Source organism: Pavona decussata, unplaced genomic scaffold (genome assembly GCF_977016875.1).
Source record: "Pavona decussata unplaced genomic scaffold, jaPavDecu1.1 SCAFFOLD_51, whole genome shotgun sequence".
Lineage (NCBI taxonomy): Eukaryota > Metazoa > Cnidaria > Anthozoa > Scleractinia > Agariciidae > Pavona > Pavona decussata.
This window is the reverse complement of record NW_028145473.1, coordinates 5,976,826-5,998,561: the sequence shown is the minus strand read 5'-3', so window position 1 is coordinate 5,998,561 and position 21,736 is coordinate 5,976,826. Positions and strand designations below refer to the sequence as shown.

The 21,736-nt window shown below is 38.3% G+C and overlaps 2 protein-coding genes and 1 pseudogene across 3 annotated transcripts in view; 1 reads left to right on the top strand and 2 right to left on the bottom strand.

Annotated features, from left to right (window-relative positions):
* Nucleotides 1-21,736, bottom strand: part of LOC146481247 (uncharacterized) — a 59,267-nt gene that overhangs the window by 15,468 nt on the left and 22,063 nt on the right. The window lies entirely within an intron of this gene.
* LOC146481248 (uncharacterized) overlaps nt 1-21,736 on the bottom strand; it is a 115,875-nt gene that overhangs the window by 72,207 nt on the left and 21,932 nt on the right. The window lies entirely within an intron of this gene.
* Nucleotides 6,936-20,909, top strand: LOC146481249 (alsin-like; annotated as a pseudogene). The gene is made up of 16 exons (XR_014864577.1): nt 6,936-6,999; nt 7,580-7,648; nt 7,711-7,741; nt 8,189-8,290; nt 9,050-9,214; nt 10,284-10,395; nt 10,848-10,925; nt 11,458-11,585; nt 14,121-14,400; nt 15,543-15,700; nt 16,797-17,057; nt 17,298-17,346; nt 17,745-17,809; nt 18,430-18,493; nt 18,891-18,979; nt 20,540-20,909. The product of XR_014864577.1 is annotated as an alsin-like (transcript).

Sequence of the window (21,736 nt, the reverse complement as noted above, 5' to 3'; positions counted from 1 at the left end):
ATCAAGAAGAAAGGGGTGTCGTTTTGAGATTTCCAAGGTGTCATCCATACTGACTACTGGTAGAGTAAGTTTCTTTTTTATATACAGCCACTTAATTTAATTAAACTATTTAAATTCTAAAAATCACAACCAGTAGTTGACATACCTGAAAATGGACAAAGAAGTCGTCAAACAAGACAAACAAGGGTGAAGAGAACCTTGTTCCTTTGGATGGGAACAGACTGTGTACATTACTACTTCTCAGCAACCTTCTGTGACAGTCCTTGAAGGTTTCCTGCATGCCACAAAATGAAAGCACAATTCAAAGTTAATGTGGCATTTTTAAATGTAAGATAATTTAAGTTGAAGAACTACATGTACCTGATTTAGAAACAAATCCTCCATAATGAACTTAGCAAAAACGTACAGTTTCATAGCTAGAGATCTAATTTAAATTCAAGGATTTGAAGGGTTTTGGGCAAGAAAGATGCAAATGTGTTTTTTTGTCTTAAATCTCTCTGAAATGCTCCAAATACAGGTAAACTCTATTTTGGCACAGAGACCACTTGTTGTGCAGGAAACTTAGTTGCGCATTTGTTGTTTGTTGTTATTTATTAGCTTATTAGTATTAAATGTAACTTATTGTTTTAATCTGTATTTCGTATTTGTAGTTTTTACTTATAGACACAACCACATCAGCTATGCTGTAATTTTGTCATGTTTAAATAAAAAAAATTAATGCTAATTTATTATTAAAATTATTATTATTGATTAGTTTTTGAGCAAAATGCTAATAAACAAGAATTAAATAGCATATTACTTTTCTAGGAAAAAATATTGATACCTTTCTCTCGCAAAATCAAATTGCTAAGATTCGAAAATTCGAGACTGACCTTCCGAGATTTTGAAATGCCGCTTGAAAATTCATTCAAATTTTCGAGTTGTATATCACAGACAAGGCGATAATTTCTAGCGTGTCAAAACAATAGCGGCTTTGAAAATTCGCGGAAAATTCGTTCAAGTTTTGTGTCCTTCGAAATTTTGCTGTTTTTTTTGCTACTTTTTGCCAAATTTGGATGAAATTTGTTGAAATTCGCTCTCATTTTTTTTGCACAGTACTGTACTATAGCTACACAAAGGAGATACAGACCCTTGCCTGATTTCTTTTGTTCACTTTGTTTGACTTAGTTCAGTCTCGTATACAAAAGTCTAGGTGTTGGTACTTATTGTTCAAATGAAAAATTGCAATTTCTACAAAGAAAGGAATAGTGTGCAGCCTGCAGTGGTAGCCTGTCAGCCATTCATTTCTTTATAAAAAATCGTTGATTTTGATACATACATCTCTGAAAATGGTAATTAATGCTATAAGCTGCTCTCGACTGGCAACTTACTGATATCTTTGCAGGACAGTCATCCTAAAACTTATGAGTTTGTTCAGCTTGTGTTTGCTTGTTGTTCTCATCTTGAGTGATAAACTGTTCCCATCATTCAGCTTCTTCATGAAGTCATGCACAGTCTAGTGCATTATTCTGCAATACAAAAAAAAAAAGGTTTAAACAGTAAGTGAATTATAAATACGTACAGTCAAATAATAAGTTGTACAGCTTAAAGGATTTAGTTTTTCAGAAAACACTGACTTAATTTGGCCACATTTCCCTCAAAACCAAGTGCAACCAGTGAAAAAATTCCAGGAAAAAAAAAACTGACCCAAAATGTAGAACTATTATGTTGTAGTTTAATAATGAAAATGTTTGGTTTAAAATGTTTTAAAGCAGTTTAAATTTCATTTGGTTTGCCTTTGATTGATTACCAATTGAAGGGTTTATATGCAAAACTATCGTAAGTGACGATTTTGGCCATTTTTTTAAAATGTCATCCAAATGAGCTGAATTTTTGCATGTGGTCTTTGATTTAATAGAAAAAGATTGCCCTGTATTTTTTTTTTTGCGAACTGAAGGAAAATGAAATGAAGGAAAATTGGATCTTTTCATCTAGCTGCTCCGCAATGTCTTTTATTACTTGAGTTTACAGATTTCCAGGATCACCCAGGACCTCCTACATTTCACATATTTGTTATTACACACAGTGAAATGATTTTTGTTTCTGTTTATTTACAAACTCAACATTTACTCTAGAATTTTAAACCCCTACAGTGTAACAACAAAGCCAATATTTTACTACTACATTGTACATGTAACTAAACAACCAAATTAAAACGGTTAATAAAGGATAATTAAAGAGTATTTAATTATCTCTAACAGCTGCTTTAACTTGTCATGCTATGCTCCTGGTTGAACAGTGAATTTAAAATGAAATATTGATGTATAATTTTTGTGCATCATGCATGCGTGATGAACTGGTCAAGATCTGTTGTAACTTCTTTTCTTAGAATTTGTGAATGAATAGTGTTTCGATGAATTGATTGGATTTTTTGTCACAGCAAGTTGATTGTAAATAGGATTTTAATTGAGGTTTTGTAATAAAGATTTTATTATTATTATTATTATTATTATTATTATTATTATTATTATTATTATTATTATTATTATTATTATTATTATCATTATTATGACAAGGATGCATCTCTAAACCCAGTCACTGGACGCCTTAATCTGCCTAACTTAACTCTTACCAACACATGGCTGTCTGTGGGATTTCTCTTCATTATGGTAACACAAGAATTTAGCACAAAAACTGATCTTTATCTTTCAAATCACCACTCTGAATCTCCAAGAAATCAACCAACGCTTTTCATTCGCCTAATTATTGTTTTCCATGTTACCCAGCTCCCACCAATAATGTAGCTCCACTAATGACTGATATTAAACAAATAGGTGGTTTTCACCTCACGCATCGTCACGCAAGTGAAAAAATAAAATCCTCAACCATTCAATAGATAAAGTCAAGAAATTGATATGTTGTAGAAGAGGGATACATAAACAACGTGTGAAAGCCACAGGGCTGTGCGATATCTCCTAATCGAGTTATTCGAGAAAATGTACCACGGAAAATTACAGAGTTTAGTATGGGACGCCATGTTGGTGCCCCGTCTGATGGGCACCAACATGGCGGCTGGAAACCAGCAAAAACATCTGGAGTTTACCTTGGCTATTTCAAAGCCTTTCTTCTCTCTGCTGAACTTTCACACATTGACATTAACGCTTCTATTACATGTTAGCTGATCAGACCTAAAAAAAACTCGAGGCGAATCGATGTTTTCGTGTACGTGACATGTTTAGAGCAGCAATCCTTCTGTCACGCACTGCGCAAAAATCTAAAATTCAAACTGCTCTATTTTCAAAACAAAGAATGCTATCCTGCTGAAAACAAGCAAGCCGATGGAAATTTAGATTTTCTTATATGTGATGAAGATAAAAACCCAAAATTGTGTTTAGTTATGAATTTCAGTTTTTTTATGACGTCATGTGAAAACTAAGAATACAACCCACAATTACTTGATTCGTGAACTCTGACGAAGAAATAACACTCGAAACATAACCAAACATAAGACTGGCAGTGTGGGTGGAGGGGGGGAGGGTGCTGGGGCAGGACAAAGGGTAGGGATTTTGATGGTCATTGCAGTGGCCTGTGGATAGGGATTTTGATTGAACTTGCTGTCCCCAGGATAGGACTATTTGAATATCTAGCCATGGTGCAACAATGAGACTGGGACTAGGGCTAAGGTGTCTAAGCTAAGGTTATAGGTCGTGTGCTACATAAGCGTTAGATGTCTTTGGACCCATGGACACCGAAACAAACAAGGTACATAAATTTACTTCATAGCTAGTGTATGCAAATTGGCATAAAGAAACTAATCCAAATGGCTCCAAATGAAAAGAAGATTTCGTTCAGTTAATTTAATTAGTATTTCCCTTCACGACCAAAATTAAAGGTCAACATAGTTCAGCAGAGCGATCTCACCACATTAAAGGAAACCTCCACTCTGACAAAACATGTTAACGTTACATTATTGAAAATACAACTTTCTCTAAAATTTCATTGGAAATCATGGAAATAATATTTCAGTGTCGGAAAAAACATGATTTGATTATTGCCTATTTTCGCTTTTAAATTTCCCGCGCGCCGCCATCTTGGATTTCATGTCGTAATAAGGTTGCTCAATTGTTTTACACAAAAGAACTTCTGCTGAATAACAATAGCGGCAACCATTACACGTCATCAAATTCAAAATGGCTGCCCCCAGGAAATTTAAAAGCGGAACTTTTCAATAATCATACCTAATTTTTAACACACTTGAATGTCATTTCTACATTTTAGACAAATATTTAGAAATATTAAGACACTATTTCCAACGCTTAACCGTCAATTTGTTGTAAGAGTGGAGGTTCCCTTTAAGATCACAAGAGAAAAGTCTCTCAGAAATGCACTTTTTTGCATCTTTTTTCTGGCCTTACAAGGGTTAGGGACATTTGACGACAAAATGCTGCCCAGGGAGGGGAATTTTCTTGTATCCGTATATTTGACATTTTCAACATATATTTTTTCCCACTGGTAAGAAATTTGACAGAAATTTTCTTGAAAATATAAACTCCCCCCCCCCCCAGCCCGTCCCCCCGCTTCCCCCCACCTATGCCAGTATAACATTGATATATATTAATTTATTAATTAATTTAAATCTTCAGTTGGTTAATTATTGCAGCCTTAAGCTTGTTATTCAATTTTTTGAGTGATATGAAAGAAAAGTAAAACTTATCCTCAATTTTTCTTTAAGAAACATCTTCATCACTTCAAGAAGCCTTATTGAAAGGGTCTTGACAATCTGCGAGCCAGCGAGCCAGGTTAGCCTAAAAAGCACTCTGGTTAGCCTAAATAGCACTCAGGTTAGCTTAAATTAAGCTCCCCGGTAAGCTTAACAGTTAGCATTTATGTTGGGGGTTGTTCATGCCTTGCATGCCTCGCATGTTTGGCTCGCATGGCTCGCACATTTGGCTTGCATGCCTCGCACGTTTGGCTGGCATGGCTCGCATGGCTCACACATTTGGCTCGCTGGCTCGCTGGCTCGCACATTGGCCACACTCTTATTGAAATATATGATGCTACCATTTTGTAAAGTGATAACTGTGTAGAGGGTTTGCATTTGATATAATTTTTGTATTTATAATAGAAGTATTAAATTATTTTGTTGTGGGAGTTAATGTTATTTAATAAGTTTAAAATATTTTGCAAGCAACTACTTAATGATTGCTTAGTGCATTAACAGGCAAATTATGTGGGGCTACCCATTGTGTGAGACTGTTCTTTTTTGTGGTTGTTGTAAGTTGTTTTTTTCTTTGTTTGGTTGCAAAGTGTCTTTTTTTACCCACAAATATTTCTTTGCTTTTCTTGCTGACTCAAAATTTTGGCCTTTTTTTCCTCAAAAACTGAGCCTAAAGTAGCCAAAACAAAAAGGGGGTGCAATGTGCAGTTCCAGAAATTATCCATACTCCCCCCATGCATATCCAAACCACGGTCACAGTATAGTGATTTTTTTGTTTTCTCTTGCTGAATTATTAATAAGTTTGAGAAGAGCATTTGCAAGATGTGTTTTATGTGGACCTTTTTACACGGGATGCCCTGAGGGGGCATACCCTGTCTAAAAACAGGTCGATTTCTTTTTTTTTTTTTTTTTTCTTCGTAGTAGCTGCAAATCTGTACATTAATTTATTCATTAAACTCTCCCTCTCCTACTCGGGATGTATTGTTCTGATTGTCTTCAACAAAAGCGGGCCAATCAAAATCCTTTTTTGTCGCTTATATCACGAAGGAGGGGACCCACTCACCCCTACTTGTGTGACGTCAAAGCATCATTTGATTTATTTATCAACACCAGATTAAACTTGGCACCATATTGTTAACATGTTGTGGACTCAAGTGTGCCGTTTTCAAACGGAAATTTCACCATTTTGAAGCAGTGAATCAAAAGAATCACTTCTAAGGAGCACTCGACATTTATATCACGCAAGTATAATAACATAATAATTGTTTTATCAAAAACAAACCAAGACATATTGCTAGATCTTGCTGATTTTGGTTGCAGGCAACAACAACCAGAAGACAATTTAATGGTCACCATATTTCTCAGATGTGGTATATATGGCTCTTATTAAAAACTGAATCATTGGATAATGCAATTCGAGGGATTTGATTGGCTTAGCGGCCATGGTATATGAGCCATTATACCATGGCCGAGAAATGGCGACCATTAAATTGTCTGCTGGTTATTCTTGCACAGCAAAATCAGTAAGATCTAGCAATATTTCTTGATTGTTTTTAATAAAACAACTATTCCACTTGCGCTTGTTGGATATGAGATGATTACAGCCTGTATAGCCAACTTGGCGCTACGTGCCTCGTTGGCTATCTATCATCTCATATCCAACGTGCGCTCGTGGAATAATTGCTAAATATGACATATACCATGGCCTCTAAGCCAATCAAATCCCTGAAATTGCATTATACAGTGATCCAGTTTTTAATAATTTTTTAGTGTATTTAATGTACATGTAGTTCATCATCATCATCATCATCATCATCATCATCATCATTATCATCAGCCAACTGCACTGCAGTCGGTCACAAGCTTTTAGTTACGTTACTTTAAATACATGCAGATGTAACTTGGTAATTATAAACAGAGAAGAGCCACCTTGTGGATCATTAATTTTTTGTTTTGTATGTATAACCTGAAGTTGTTATGTATTAATTTGCCACAAGGCTGTTTCCCTCCAATTTAACCATCTTGTTGTCTGTTGACTTTGTCTTAAGAGTGTTACCAAGTGTATTTGCTTTCCCGAATGATATTTAAGAATATGTAGAATATATAGTGACATTAATTATTTTATTTATTATTATTTTTTTGCACGCTTTAACAGTCTTGGAGCAGAGTCCCTCAACCCAAAGACTGGAAGCCTGCTGCCAGCTGTAGCTTGTGAGGCTTAATTCCTACACTTATGAACATGACCCTGCATACTGTGGAGCAACCTACCATGGAATGTGGCTACAGGGAAAGCCTCATGGACAGTAAGTTTGTTCATTAACTTAACCCCTAATAATGAACACCATTTACTAGTAGAACTAGTAATCGGAAGGTCTTAGGTTCAACTCCTGATAGGAGCACTCAGATTTCCTTTTTCTGAGTATGCCTGTGTCATCACCGAATAATACATCATTCTCATTTATTTTCTTCCCACATTGTTACTATGATCAGTCATGAGATTAAACAAATGATCACCAAAAATAACATACCTCAATATTTAAATTCACCTAACAAGTGCCATAAGAAATATAGAGAGAACAGTTAGGAGAATATATACATGTACAGTCATACTGTTATAAAGGCTTAAAGGGTTAAGGGAACAAGCCCCTATCAAAAGAAGCTTATAATAATCATCTTTTTACCAGTCTGTAACAGCTATCTATCTCATGGCCATGGTATGAGCCAAATAAATATTTATCAGAATTTAATGGTGGACAAATTGCTAAATTAAATTAAAATTATAGTAACTGGTATTTAACAGTGGTTGTGTTAATGGCATTCCGTTGTAAATATTCACTGGAGATTTTTCACCAGTAAATTGTGAGTATTTGTCTGTGATTTCAGTGGAGAAATGCATTGGCCTGATGGTCGACACTACACTGGGGAGTTTAAACATGGTGTGCACTCTGCAGGGTGAGATATTTTAGAGTTGCAATTGGATTTCATTAATATGCGGGGCAAATTTTTGTTTCCAGTGTACGCTTGCTTACAATCTAGGGAGCTAAGGTTTGTGGAAGTTAAACCTGCATAAATAATTATTTGTCTGTGCAGTACCTGAGATAATTAAGGAAATGTGACAATACTGCTTACTTTATTGCCTCAACATGTGTTAGTGTTGTAAGGTTAGGGCATGATATATAATAATTATTGCTTCAGTTTGTCAGATATCTGGATATCTAGGAATTTAGGACATAACATGTCCTCTTAACAATGACGTTTTAAAGTGAGGCAGAATGGGGGTGGAATTTTCTTGTAAATTATTAACCTATGAGTTTCTGAATTACAATTTGCTAAAACATGGCTAAAGATACAGTCAGAATAGTTTCCAACAGGAATGTGTGTTCAAACAAATTTAGAATTAAAAGGAAGTGACAGTGGTAACCTTATTTCTGATATAAAATTTTTAAAGTAAAAAATTTTGTCAGGGATAATTTTTTATCTTCTTTTTTGCAGTGAAGGCATTCTGATTTTCCCACCCAACTTTGCGGAACATTCTGCAGAAAAGTATGAAGGACATTGGGAGGATGGAAAGATGTCAGGTTATGGAAAAATGAGGTGCGATTTTATTGGTCATTTAATATTTACTCCTGCGCAGTGTTCTTCCATCCACCATCAAGTTAATTGAAGTGACAAATGGCCAAACTTCCATTGTTCCAGAGCACACCTATGAAATTTAATAGTTACTTTCTGTATCACATGTATCACACATACTGCTACCCAATGGTATCAGAGACCCTCATCTTACAATATTTACAGGGATACTAAGAAAACAGCTTTGCACAGGAAAAGTAAAGAGCAAAGTGTACAGATCACTGACACCAATTTTTCATGCTACAAAATTAATAGTTATGCATTCCCATTTAAAGTAGAAGTGTCACAGAGATTTTGATCCTTTTTGGCAAAAATGGTGCAATTGAGTACTGTGCTTAGCTTCACTTAGATGCAAAATAATTCTGATCAATAGAACACTAAGAGAAAGAAATCAACTGAACTTCTTAAAGGAATAACTCATGACTCCCCCCTGGATAGTATGCTAGTCCACCCTAGGGTTACTCCCAGTAGTATGTCACCCATACCCACTTACACACCTGGGTGAAGAGAGACAATGTGGAGCAAAGCTTCTTCTCTAAGCAAACAACACAATGAAGAATGAATGAAGTAATGAAGAAACCAACCTGGTCTTGAATCGCTGCCCCTTTGATCTTTGATCGTCTGATTGTCTGAGGCGCTAACTACTACTAACAGCACCACACCTCCACTTACATCTGTAAGCTTGATGTACAAAACATGTTTCACTTTATCCTGTGTTTGTAGGTATTGTGATGGTGATGTGTATAAGGGTCACTGGCGTGACAGCAAGCGTTGTGGTCATGGCACTATGAAGTGTGGTACCATGTCTTCCTCTGGAGCAACAGTGTATATTGGGGAATGGTGTAATGACAAGAGGTCTGGATATGGAGTGCTAGATGACATCCTAAGGTAACGACATGGCTACAGCTGTGCAGTATAGTGTAGCAGGTGTTTCATTTTCATTTTATATAGCTAAACTAGTCCAAATTGAACCCACGACCTGCAGATTTGATCGTGGAAATTGTTCAATATCCTGTATGTGCCTATAAGCGGTCTGAATTTTCCTATACAGACTGCTAAGATGCACGGCTTGCTTTAAAACGTACATTTGTAAAGAACAGAGTGTTTCAATTTTGACAAAAAACAAAGAAAAAATGTTTTAAATTAGCTTATGAAGTAGGAACCATTCAAATTGTCATGTCAGGCATTAATTTTTTACATTCTCATCCTGCACTTTTTTCTCGCACTGCTTGAACATAAAGAAGTTTTATGCCACCAAGAAAGTAACAAGTGGCAAAGTCTGTTATAAGAAACCTTATTGAACTACTGTAGCTTGTTCAGTCCATATTGGGAACATTTTGGTCGCATCCATTTTTTCTCGCAAAAAAAATATGAAAGAACCCAACCAATATTTTCCCAATATGGAACTCACACTAGTTCAATGACATATATTTATTTAACTTTTAGTATGGTGCTGGACAAGGAAAGAGACCAGTCATAAACTGTAGAAAATCTCCCATTTTGTATTTGATAATAATATTATTAACAGGTAGCAGCAGTCAGTCAGTCACAACATACACTGAAGCTTAATGGTAAAAACTTGAAGTAAATACAGTCAAGTAAATAGCATTGTGAAATGTCATGATTGGTTATGGTTTATACTTTTGTATAAAGCTCCACTACCAAACACTAATGAAAACCACTATAATTGCCACTAAATCATTATGAAATGCTTGAGGACTAGGGCACATGCTACAGCCTATCGATGACATGCTATCTGAGTTTGCACTTGTTAACTGGACTGCTGGCTGCTCTGACAAAAAGACTGCTGAATGGACAGGACAACTTAGCTAGCAGATGTTAACTTGGTCACAAAGAAGTACCAATTGAAGGCAAACACAAAATTACTTTCGACTATCAGTTGAAAGCCAATCTGTTGTTCAATTTGTGTTTACACAATATTTTTAATATTTCATAGAGGTGAGAAATACATGGGGATGTGGGAAGCAGATTGTCGCCATGGCCCAGGACTGCTTGTCACACTGGATGGTATCTACAATCAAGGCACTTTTAAAGACAACAAACTTATGGTATGTACCTGTAGGTGGTAAAGAAGCCACAATCGTGGACAAAACTGTTAAGAATCTTTTGGTCGATCTCCAAATTCGACCGCTACAATGATACATCAACAACACAGTCTGCCCCCCCCCCTCCCCTCTCCCATCAATGTGGCTCTGCCACTGAAAAAAAAGGCTGGGTTGTCATCCGGCCCTCAAAGCAACAGTAAGTTAGGGGGAGGGGTGAGTGAAGGTTTGCTGCTCTCCAGGCAGGGTTTTCGTTAAGGTAGATTGAAATGTATGCGCAAAATTCACAGTTTTCTTAACACATTTTGTCCACAATTGTAGTAAATGATAGAGATGTGGAACATAACACAACTTGTTCCTCATATCACTGGTTCAGGATGTTACACCACTTTACCTTTTGTTAACTACCCTTGCTCTGTTAATGTTGTTCACATCATTTCTTTTTATCTTTTTTTCAGGGTCATGGTGTCCTGTTGTGTGATGATAATACCAAGTACGAAGGAGAGTTTATTGGAGAATGCTTGTTGTCTGGCAAGGTATGAGGCTTAAACTATTATGAAGGGGTAGTATGTGTAAGGTGCAGGGGTGGGGTTAGTGGAGAGACGAGGGTGGGGGTGCTGTGATGAGGGGATCTGAACGTATCCTATACTCCTTATACTTTGGTGGCTCCTGCCTTTGTGCGCTTTTATGTTTTTGTGTGACTAAACATTGTAAATGCTGTCTTGTTTTTCTTGCTGCCCTCTTCCTCATACCATTTCTTTCCAGTTTGTACCCCTCCCCAGTTCCTGCCCTCCAAACCCAGTACCTCTTCCCTTGTCCCCTCTATTTGTATTCTGGTAGCTTGCGAACGCAGACGCATTTCCCGCTGTCGAGATTCTCTCCGCCGAAGAGAGAGAATCTCGACAGCCGGAAATGCGTCTGCGTTCGCAGGCTAGTATTCTGGAGGCCTTAGATTGATCTCAACCTCTCTGACCACTGGCCTTCATTCCCATCTACCAATCCTTGTCAATTGGCAATGCTCTCATCAGTTATATGGCCTGAATATTTCTGATGTTGGTCTGTTTTCAGGGAACTCTAACAATGCCAAATGGTGATTTCATAGAAGGTGCATTTACTGGTCAGTGGGGAGAAGGCATTCGTGTTAATGGTACATTTCACAAGCTGGAAGCAACTGGCACAACCAGCAGATCACCAAGGTATGTTGCACTTGATGCATTAAACCTGGGCCTGTAGATTACGCACAAGTAAATTGGGTTAAGGACGGTGCCTGCTAATACCGAAATATTTTTACACAGTTTATGACTATGACAGATCTTAGTATAGGCTACTAGAATCCAGAAAGAAATTTTGGGGTAGCGGGGCATTTTGTTTTTAGAAAATATTTAGCAACAATTATTCAAAAAAGCAGTAAAATACTTATAATCCATCAAATATTTTCGCTCGCACGCGATTGGTCTAAACGCCTCACGTGACCGAATATACCCCAGCTAAACCTGGAGAATATCCGAGGATATTCCCCAAGTGATATTCCCCAATTTCAAAAACTTCAAGGAGCGTCAAGTTTGCAATTAAAACGAAGGTCAAGATGGGGAAACGGTTTGCTTTTGTGACAGAGGAAGAGATAAACCTGCTGGTCGATAAACCAGTACCAGAAAACAACATACGCTCTAAACGTTTTTGACGGTAAGCTGTTCGTAAACAAAACGTTGAAATACTCTATCTCGTATTTGCGACATTTTCTCTTGGTTTGAACACTGTTTAACAGTCCTTGGATTAAAAATGTGGTAAAACTGAAAAATATGAAAGGCGAAAAGTTTTAGCCCATCTCATTTAAGAGTATTTATGGTTTTCTTTCAGTCTGGCGAAATGAGAAAGCCATCAACAAGCTATTAAACGAGTTTAATTAATAAGCTCGAAGCTCGCTCACACGACGGCAAATATTACAGTTGTAATTCAATGAGAGCAATTCGTGCTGGCCTTGATATAAGTAATTTAAATAACGAAAACATAAATTTCAGTACCATTACTGACAGAGTTGAAGCCGGTAAATGATGCTATCAATGCTCACCTGGTCGAGATCGCTCGCGAACATAAAATCTCGTCCACAAAACAAAAACCAGCCATGATACCCCGAGATGTCGAAATTCTCTCCGAAGAGAAGCAGCTTGTCCTATTCTCGAGCAACATGTTTAATCCTCAGTGATTGTGAACGACTTCGTTGCTGGCTCCATTCAATGTCAAGTTAGCAAAGAAAGCGCTTTGATGGAATCCAGCAAAAACAACCGGTGGCGTCGTATTCGACTGCAGGTTCAGCTTCGATTTCTTCACAGGTCGTTTTCGGCTAGCAAATTCCACAACTGTATTTTCGATATAAAGTGCTGCTCCAATTGAACACGAGATAAAGGAAGAGAACGACAAAGCGCCGGCTGTTTCGTTGACGACAGTTTACACTTTTTACGGAATGCGATACTTTACAGTTTTTCGCTTTCAGTGATCTTCAGCTTGTTCTCGAGAGGTAGTTAGATTCCCCGTAACCTTATCCGCCACTTGTATCTTGCTTTTGTCTTTCACGGAATTAAACAAGTTTACTTTCCTTTCAAATGTTTTACCTTTTCCCCAAACAAACGCTTTCGACCTGAAGCGAAATCTGATGTGGAGATTTTGGAAGCCAACTGACAAACTTTGACGTGATTGACATATGACAGAATGGCAGATCCTGCCGATTCCCGCGAGATTCCCGCATGTTGCGAAAAATATTTGAAGGATAATAAACACAATAGCCTTCATTTGACTTTAAAAATATGCTCAGATATTTGTCCTTGGACATTATCTGCTCCTCGAAGCTCACAGTTTTCCTCGAGCTTCGCTCTCGGAAACCTGTTCTCTTCTCGGAACAGATAATGTCCGCGGACAAATATCTGAGCATATTTCCGCGCCAAATGGAGGCTATTGTTTAAGCAATATTAGATGTACAAATACAACATTTTATCCCATGCCATAGAGAATACAGCCAATCAGAAAGCTAAAAACCCGTTGCATATTCTGTGATATGCAACGGGTAGTATTCCACGAAAAAATCCCGGGTTCCTCGCGGCCTACAAATTTTGTTATAAGGCTTTTAATGAGCAGTACCTTTTTATATGTTTTAATTTTTTAGTCAAAATTATGTGCTTTCAAGAAACGTTGCCAATCTGTTGAATATTTGTTTAAGCATCTAAGAGAGACATTTTGTGTTAATTCAATTAGTCGCGCATGGGATAAAAAAGGCGAGTGTGTATGTAAAGAAATATCAGGTCACTCGTCACGGTATACCATGAGAAAGCATTGCATAACTAGTATGGAGCAACGTTTCTTGAAGGAAGTGAAGACAGCTAACAAAACATCCACCAAATATGAGCAAAAATAACAAAAACCCATCCAAAAAGCACTAAAGACTAGTAATAATTAAAGATAAGGGAGTGCGTTCGATGACCTCGATCCCACTCTCTCTCTCCTTTGCCAAGTTGGTGATGATGTCATCCGCCCCTACAAAATCTGCGGGGGATGCCAGATACGCGTCCCAAGATCCATTCATTCATTGTCCCATACAATCTCGACTCCAATCTGTATTAGGAGTGCGTTCTTTCTACGTCGAACGAAATCAGTTGTGATGCTTGAGCCCTTCAACGGCGAACTCACCGATCAAAATTACTTCTTTAATTTTGTAGACTTATTATGAATTCCTCTTTCAGATCTACCCAGGCAGACAACAAATATGTAATCCGGCCTGAGAAGAAGTGGATATCATTGTTTTCGCAGTGCCGCCAGTCTCTTGGTTGTCATGGTGATCGTGATGCAGAGCACAAAGTTGTATGGCAGTCCATAAGTGATACCGTGATGAGTTCACGTGACTCTAAACTGTCACGCAGTGAACAGGAAGTAACACAAGAGTTGTTGAATGTCAACAGTGACATAGAGCAAACTGCGCGTGTTTGCACTGACTTGCACACTATACAAACTTACCTCTCAAAGGTACTGAACGCTTAGTTTTGTTGTACCTTCTAAGAAAGAGTTATCTAACCTTGTACACCTCAATATTGGCATACAAATCCCCCCCCCCCCCCCCCCTGGTTTCAATACATCTCCTATGGTACATGAACATAAAAAAATCTCCCAAGTGATTTTCCCCACACAGTTTTCTTCCTCCGCATACGACAAACAGAGAAACCGCGTAACTAGCGATCCTGTGTTGATGTCGTACAGGGTTCGTACGGTTCCTGGGAATCCCGGAAAGTACTTGAATTTTACTCTAGCATTTTCCAGGATTGGAAAGTCCTTGAAAATGGTAGGAGGTCCTGGAAAATCCTGGAAATCTGTAAACTCAAATAATAAAAGACATTACGGAGCAGCTTGATGAGAAGATCCAACAACTTACAAATACTTGATGTGTATTATGGGTCGTGGGTCCTTTTTGAGGCCTAGAAAAGTTCTGAAAATATGTTTCTGAAAAAGAGTACGAACCCAGTCTCCCTTCTTGTGCGGTATTAGGGAACTTGAGCAACAACGACGGCAACGGTAAGGAAGAAGAATGAAGAATTCACCGTTGTGTGCTCATGTTCTCCACAAAACCTTGAATTTGGTCATTTCAAGGTGTTTTGCTGATGACGGCAAAGAAATGTATAAGAAGATTGTGGCGTTCTCGTTGCCGTTGCTGTCGTCGTTGTTTAAGTTCCCTATGGTGTTCCAACCGGAAATGAAATTTCGCATTCTTATACGTCTCAAATCCAAGGAAGAAAACCTAGTAGGGAAATTTTTGAGATGAACATGAAGATTTGATGGAGCAAACAAAAAAATATATCCCATATACGCTTTGAAGAGTTCAATAAAGTAGACTCTAAATGAGTGCTGTCCCTAACCCCCAAACCCTAGCCCTTCAAACCTTCTGTTACCCACTGGAAAAAAATTATCCTGGTACACATCTGTGCAGTTGGTTTTCTCGTTGCTAAATCGAATTTCCATTTTGTTCAACAATTTTCTCTTTGCGAAAGCTTCTTTAAATGAGTAGTTCATTTTCTTCCAAGACCATTTGTTAAACTACAACATTAAATGCTTCAAATTGAGTTCTTTCTTCTTCCTATTTATTTGGGTTGCAGTAACAAGTAATGAACTTTCAGGCATTTGATGTGAAGCAGCACCCCTTAGGGCAGCTTGTGAATGGCTTGGTTGATGTTTTCAGAGCCAGCTTTGTTGGGATGGGTACTCACAGAAGGCTTCTGCCTCATGCTGTTGCTGAGGCCAAGTCATTTGTCATCAGAGTATACAACATTGTGTGGTAAGGTATTCTTGTTGCAATATCTTACAGTGATAAGCGAGTTTAATAAATTTGTCGGGCCGGAGCTAAGCTGCGCGAATTCGAGCGAATCGTTGAAGGTGTCCATGCCGTTGCCTGGCAACAGTACAAATGAAGTTTGAATGACGTCAGACAAAGGGAAGGTTGCAAGGCAGGAACAGGTTGGAAGAGTTTCAGGCTGGCGTCAGACGCAACTCATGTTTATTCATCGAGGGCTGAACGTGTTTATTCATCGAGCAGTGAAAAAAATGTTTACTATTGGTGAAACACGACCTAATTGTGAAGCAAATGAACCACAGGATGCAGAAGGGACAGATTCAACGAGGGAGATTAAACAACGAAACTTGTGAGCAGCAAAGAAGAAGGAGACATCAGGAAACCACAGAGCAAAGACAAAAGACAACATCACTTCGAATCATCTGTCCACCCAGCCCTAGCTTCGCGAAGTTTTGCAAGTCACGTATTTCTAGTACTATTACATCAATGTGTATAGAAATTTTCTTTTTGTTTCAACATTGAGCAGAGAAATTTTAATTGTTACAACATTGTGTAGACAGATCTTAATATTGTTACAACATTAAACTCCAAGTGAGAATTGTATACAGCATTGTGCAGTGAGCTACAGTAAGATGTTAAAATTGTTACAACATAGACCTTTTCACAGTTCCAATGCGATCTTGGTTGGAGCTGGGGGGGGAGAGGGGAGGGAGAGTAAACACGGCAAAAACTACAGTATGTATGTAGGTATGCCATAGGCCTGCGGCCTCGGACCATACTCAAGTCCCAATACAGACCTTCCGGCCGGTGAATAACATATTTCTGATCAAAAAATGCAAACGAGAAGATTGCTAACATTTCTGACATTTTGTGTATTTAGTAATGTTTATAATGGGGTGATCTTCAAATAGATGAATGATGAAACTAAGAGATGATTTTCGACTCTTAATGTTGGTAAAATTCGAGAAAAGGTGTATTGTTTGGTGAGGTATTTAATATTTGTTCCAACATTGTGTAGGAAAGTAATTACTCTTATGATACAGTTTTTTGATTCTTATACCCAAGTCCCTTATGTCAACAGACTTCTGTTTCCTGAACTCCCCAATGAGGAGTATGTTCACTTAGCAACAGACACAGTATCTGGAATAGCCAATCACAGCATAGAAGAGAGTTGGACTAGTAGCATGCTGCTCCATCCCCTGCTCTTCCCCAGGCTCTATCCGCCGCTTTTCACACTGTATGCTTTGGACAATGAGCGTGCAGACAGTGCTTATTGGGAACAAATTCAGCTTCTAAACAAGCGATCGGACTGGGCACTAATGACGTATGTGGGCATGCAAAGGTAAGCGGGATAGCTCTGATGAATGTTGCAGATTGCTGATTATTTATCACTAATTTCTATGGTGATGATGATGATGATGATGATGATGATGATGATGATAATAAACATCTTTTAAGTGTCAATGGGAGGGAGTTAGTGAGTTTTGACCCATGGCTCGTGACACGTTCTCCTCCAATCGTAGAACGTATTTGAGTTTGTGTGTATTGTTAACTCTAATCTATAAAAAATTGTGCTCACCAGGCACTTCTGGCTCACTAAAGAACAAGATGTTGGAAGTCGGATGGATGAGGTATAATGTGCTTGTTTATCAAAACTTTTAATATTTTTTTAGAAATTTATTGGGCCATAAGTCACCATATGTTGGTAAAATGGATAGGATGCTCGAGGATTAGAACATGTCACTCTGAAATAGTGAGCACAAATTTCATGCATTGGAAATATGACGAATGCCTCTTTTAAATCATCATGCAAGGGATGATTGGTCATCGTGGTAGAATATAATAAATACAATAATGGTTTGTCTCATGATGTAGTCACTTAAGATGTAGATCGTGACGTTTCGACTGAGACGAACTCAATACACGACGAGACGAACCCGAATAACGGATCGACGAGTAGAACGACCAGTTCAGTCACTGATCTAACTCCATAGAGAAGTTCTCACTATCATTTGGTGTTGTCATTTAGGTGAAGCTGGAAAACCGAGAAGCTGAGCATTACGTCAGTGCTGTGGAATGCCTTCAGCAAGTTAGGTATTACAATCCTTCTTTACTTTCATGATTTGTTTATATACAGTTGAACCTCCCTGAATGAACAACTCTTGGAAGCAACCAGCTTGCTTTGAGTGGCCAGTTGTGTCTTATTACAAATTTCTTTAAAGTCAAATTAATATAATAACATGCATAACACCATGTAAGCGATCAAGTTCAGAACCATAATACTGGGAATTCAAATAAACCTCAACAACAAATTATAGAATTTCCTCTACAAAAAATAAAGTTCTGATGAAAAATGATTTGGAGAAACATTTCAACAAGAAAATTAACGATAATAAAACAGCATGACGTTTCGACGACTTCATATCGTCATTGTCAAATGAGTAAGAATGGAAATAACGGAAAGGCATATTTATAGGTATTGAAAGTGAGAAAATAAATTAGCATGAAAGTATTCAGGTAAAGAGTTTCGCTCGAATGGAATCCGCTTGCGTGTTCAGTTTCGGTCTTTTGTTCTTGATCCACAGCATTTCGTAGACCAAACATTCAAATTTGTCACGGCATTTCTTTATGACTTTATTTAGAACAGCATTTTGTACTGGAAGTTTTTTGTTCTCATCAGCAGTGGTACTGATGATGTTGTTATATTCTTGCAGCACAAAGTTTAGTCCGATGGAAAAGCTTGAAGTTCTTAAAACTACTTTTGAGAAAATAAACGAGGTAGGTTTTGTTTGTAGAAACTTTGTTTAGAGCGGTTTCCAATTGAGTGTCGTCGTAAAACTAAAACCAAAACCAAAGTAATTACTCTGGCCAATCACAACAAATGTAAACAACACAACGAGCCAATCAGAATTCGAGGCAAATACATGTAACTGTTGCCAAGCGCGGGAAAACTGGTGCGGACAAAACACGATTGGTTTTGGTTTGGATTCCCATTGGTTGAGAAAGTGGCGCGAGTTTTGTTAACCAATCACGGAGCGTAGTAATGTAAAAACAAAGCAAATGCGAAATGTAACTTTTGACACTCAATTGAAAACCGCTCTAATGCTCAATACTCTGTGTAACCGTAAAGACAGTTCTGACTTTTATTTGCTTGTTCCTTGATTATGTTCTTTAGGAAGTCAGTTCATTCTGGCAAGGAGAGAAGAAGCTAGTCTCTCTTGACGATTTGTTCCCAGTCTTTCAGTTTGTGGTCATCAGAGCAAGGTATTTACAAATTTGAGTCATGTGCAGTTCCAGAAAATATCTATATTCCCCCCTTGAAAGGTTTTTGCACTCCCCCCCCCCCCCCCCCAGAAAATTCCAGTTTAGCTTCATACTTTGCATGTAAAATTTTGGTTTCTAAGGCCCCCCTCCCCCTAGGGATTTCAAATGATTTTCCATGTGGTGGGTATGGATTTTTTTCTGGAACTGCACAATTGACCTGTGACCAATCAATGTGTTCTGTATTATATCATTCTGTTTCCGTCTGCCGGCCTGTGGCGCCTTAAGCAATCAAACTTTTGACGTCTTGACCGTTAAGAGCTGCTCCTGGAAGTCCTGCTTTTTTCGTTCTTATGTGTTTTCACCTCAATCAGGTGTAGCCTATAAAGCAGGCGCTTGAGTAGTGTTAGGAGCGCGGTTTCGTTGGGGCCTGTACAAGAGAGATCCATTAAAAGCAGGTCAATCAACCCAACGCCTCCACACTCTCAGCCTGTAGCTTTTTAAACGCTTGTGCCGCGACAATACCAGGCTTGAAATTACTCTAGTGCACTGCTATACAGACTACAGTAGGTGAGGCCACAGACAGAAATTTACCTCTGAAATTTGCGTTGTGTTAACGTTTTTGTTGCCTACCCTGACAACGCTTCATTCTCAAGCTTGTTAAGGACGGTGCCTACTAATACCGAAGTATTTTGTGCGGTTTATGACTATGCGGGAAAAGCAGATCTTAGCAAAGCCTATCTGAATCCAAAAAGAAAATTGGGGGTAACCACGCATTTTTCAGAGATAATTAAGCAATAATATCTCTAAAAAGCGCCAAAATATAAAGCAATGTATGGGATCCTTTCCTAAATTAACGCTTAATTATCTCTAAAAAAGGGATGATTACTCCCAATTTTCTTTTGAGACACCAAAAGCACTTGCTAAGTTCTGCTTTTTCCGCATAGTTTTAAACCGCACAAAAATATCCCTGCACCACCCATAGGAAACCCGTGTATCTCGAGATGCGGAGAACTTATGCGCAGTAACAAAAGTAGGCACCGTCCTTAAACCAATTCATCTTGTCTTACATTGCCTCACAGCCAACTCTGTGTTGTACACCTTGCTGGCTTATGTACCTAGCAATTTCATGGTTGAATGGCTTAAAATTAAAAAATAGCTGTGTTGTCTAGATGTTTCTTTTCTTTTTCCTTTCTATATACATGTTTCCTTCTGTTCAGAAGATTCTTACATGTTGTCAGCAGTCATTGCAATAATTTAAGAAATAACATCTACATCAAGATCGATTTTTCCAGTTTATCTTGGAAAGACAAAACAGAATCCGACCCAGTGGCAAGGTGTTCCATTCCTTTATTGTCTTGGGGAAAAAGGAAAATTGGTGGTAATTTGTTGAGCACTCCGGTACTTTATATCAGTGCTTGTGTAAATGGCGGCTTTGGCGCCCAGCTGACAGGAGGTAGCTTTTAGCGATCTTATTATCATGATGAAAGAAGGTAAAATAATTTGTATGTTCGGGATCGTCACATTATTCACGTTGCCATTTCTTATTTGCTGCTGATGTAGAATCCCTCACCTGGGATCAGAGATTCATTTCATTGATGACATGGTGGACAGTCACGTGCATATAGGAGAACAAGGTCACATCCACACTCAAGGTATTTCCTTTGCCTGGCCTCTTAAGGCCCGTTTAAACGGTTTCAACATTTACCCAACATTCGGTCAACAAAAGTTGAACGGGATGTTGGGCAAATGTTGGATGAACGGAGTGTTCAAACGGATTCAATGCCATTCAACATTATCAAGAACAAAGAAAATGTTGAATCGATGTTGAATGAAAGTTTAAACCGATTTAAATTTGACTTAACACACCTTCGACAAGCTTTCAACAGTGTTGAACGACCTGTTCAAACGCCCCAAAAATTTGGTTCAACAACTGTGTCGAACGCATGTTGAAACAGTTTAAACGGGCCTTAAGAGGTTTTCTGTATACAGCATACAGCTCCAATACAAATCCTTTGCTACGGCGTTTTCACAGATCAGTCTATTTTTAGACACGCATGGGAATACTATTTCCCACGAAAATTTAAATTCCGTTTCACATGAGAATTATGCAAAGCTTGAGACTGGTTAGTAAGTCTCCCGTGGGAGACTGAATTTGTGGGAACTTCAATCTAAAAATAAATAGGTCTGTAAAAACGCCGTGACACGAATACATAGGAGTTGTACTCTCCGGGTCATGGGCTTCTGCTTGCAGCTAATGGTCACATGGTACAAAATGCGCCATGCTGGAGACCAAGCTGCATACTGGGACATCCAAAACAAAGCGACTTCATCCAGTCAAACTTGAATTTCTTTGTTTTAGATGTCCCAGTGCGTAGCTTTCTCTCCAGCATGGTGTATTTTGTACCGTGTGACCGTTAGCTGCCAAGGGCCCATTTAACGTTATAACTCTGATCACATCATTCATACGGTCGAACCCAGGCCTTCCCCACAGTCTCTTCGCTTAAATGAGCGCGAGGCACCATGGGAACGTAAAAAACGCCCACTTTCCTTTGCGCGCTGTTTTGCATACCGAGAGAAACGTTTGGTCACGAAGCGGGTGGAAGCGTTTGAAAACAACCATCATAATATAGCTAGTAAATTCGTGTGATAAAATTTAATTGCGCTTACGTGCCTCATATTCCCATTGTGCACACTGATAACCTACCGCCTCGAAAATGTTATAAAACAATTGGTTCATGCGTCAGCGTGCATTCATCG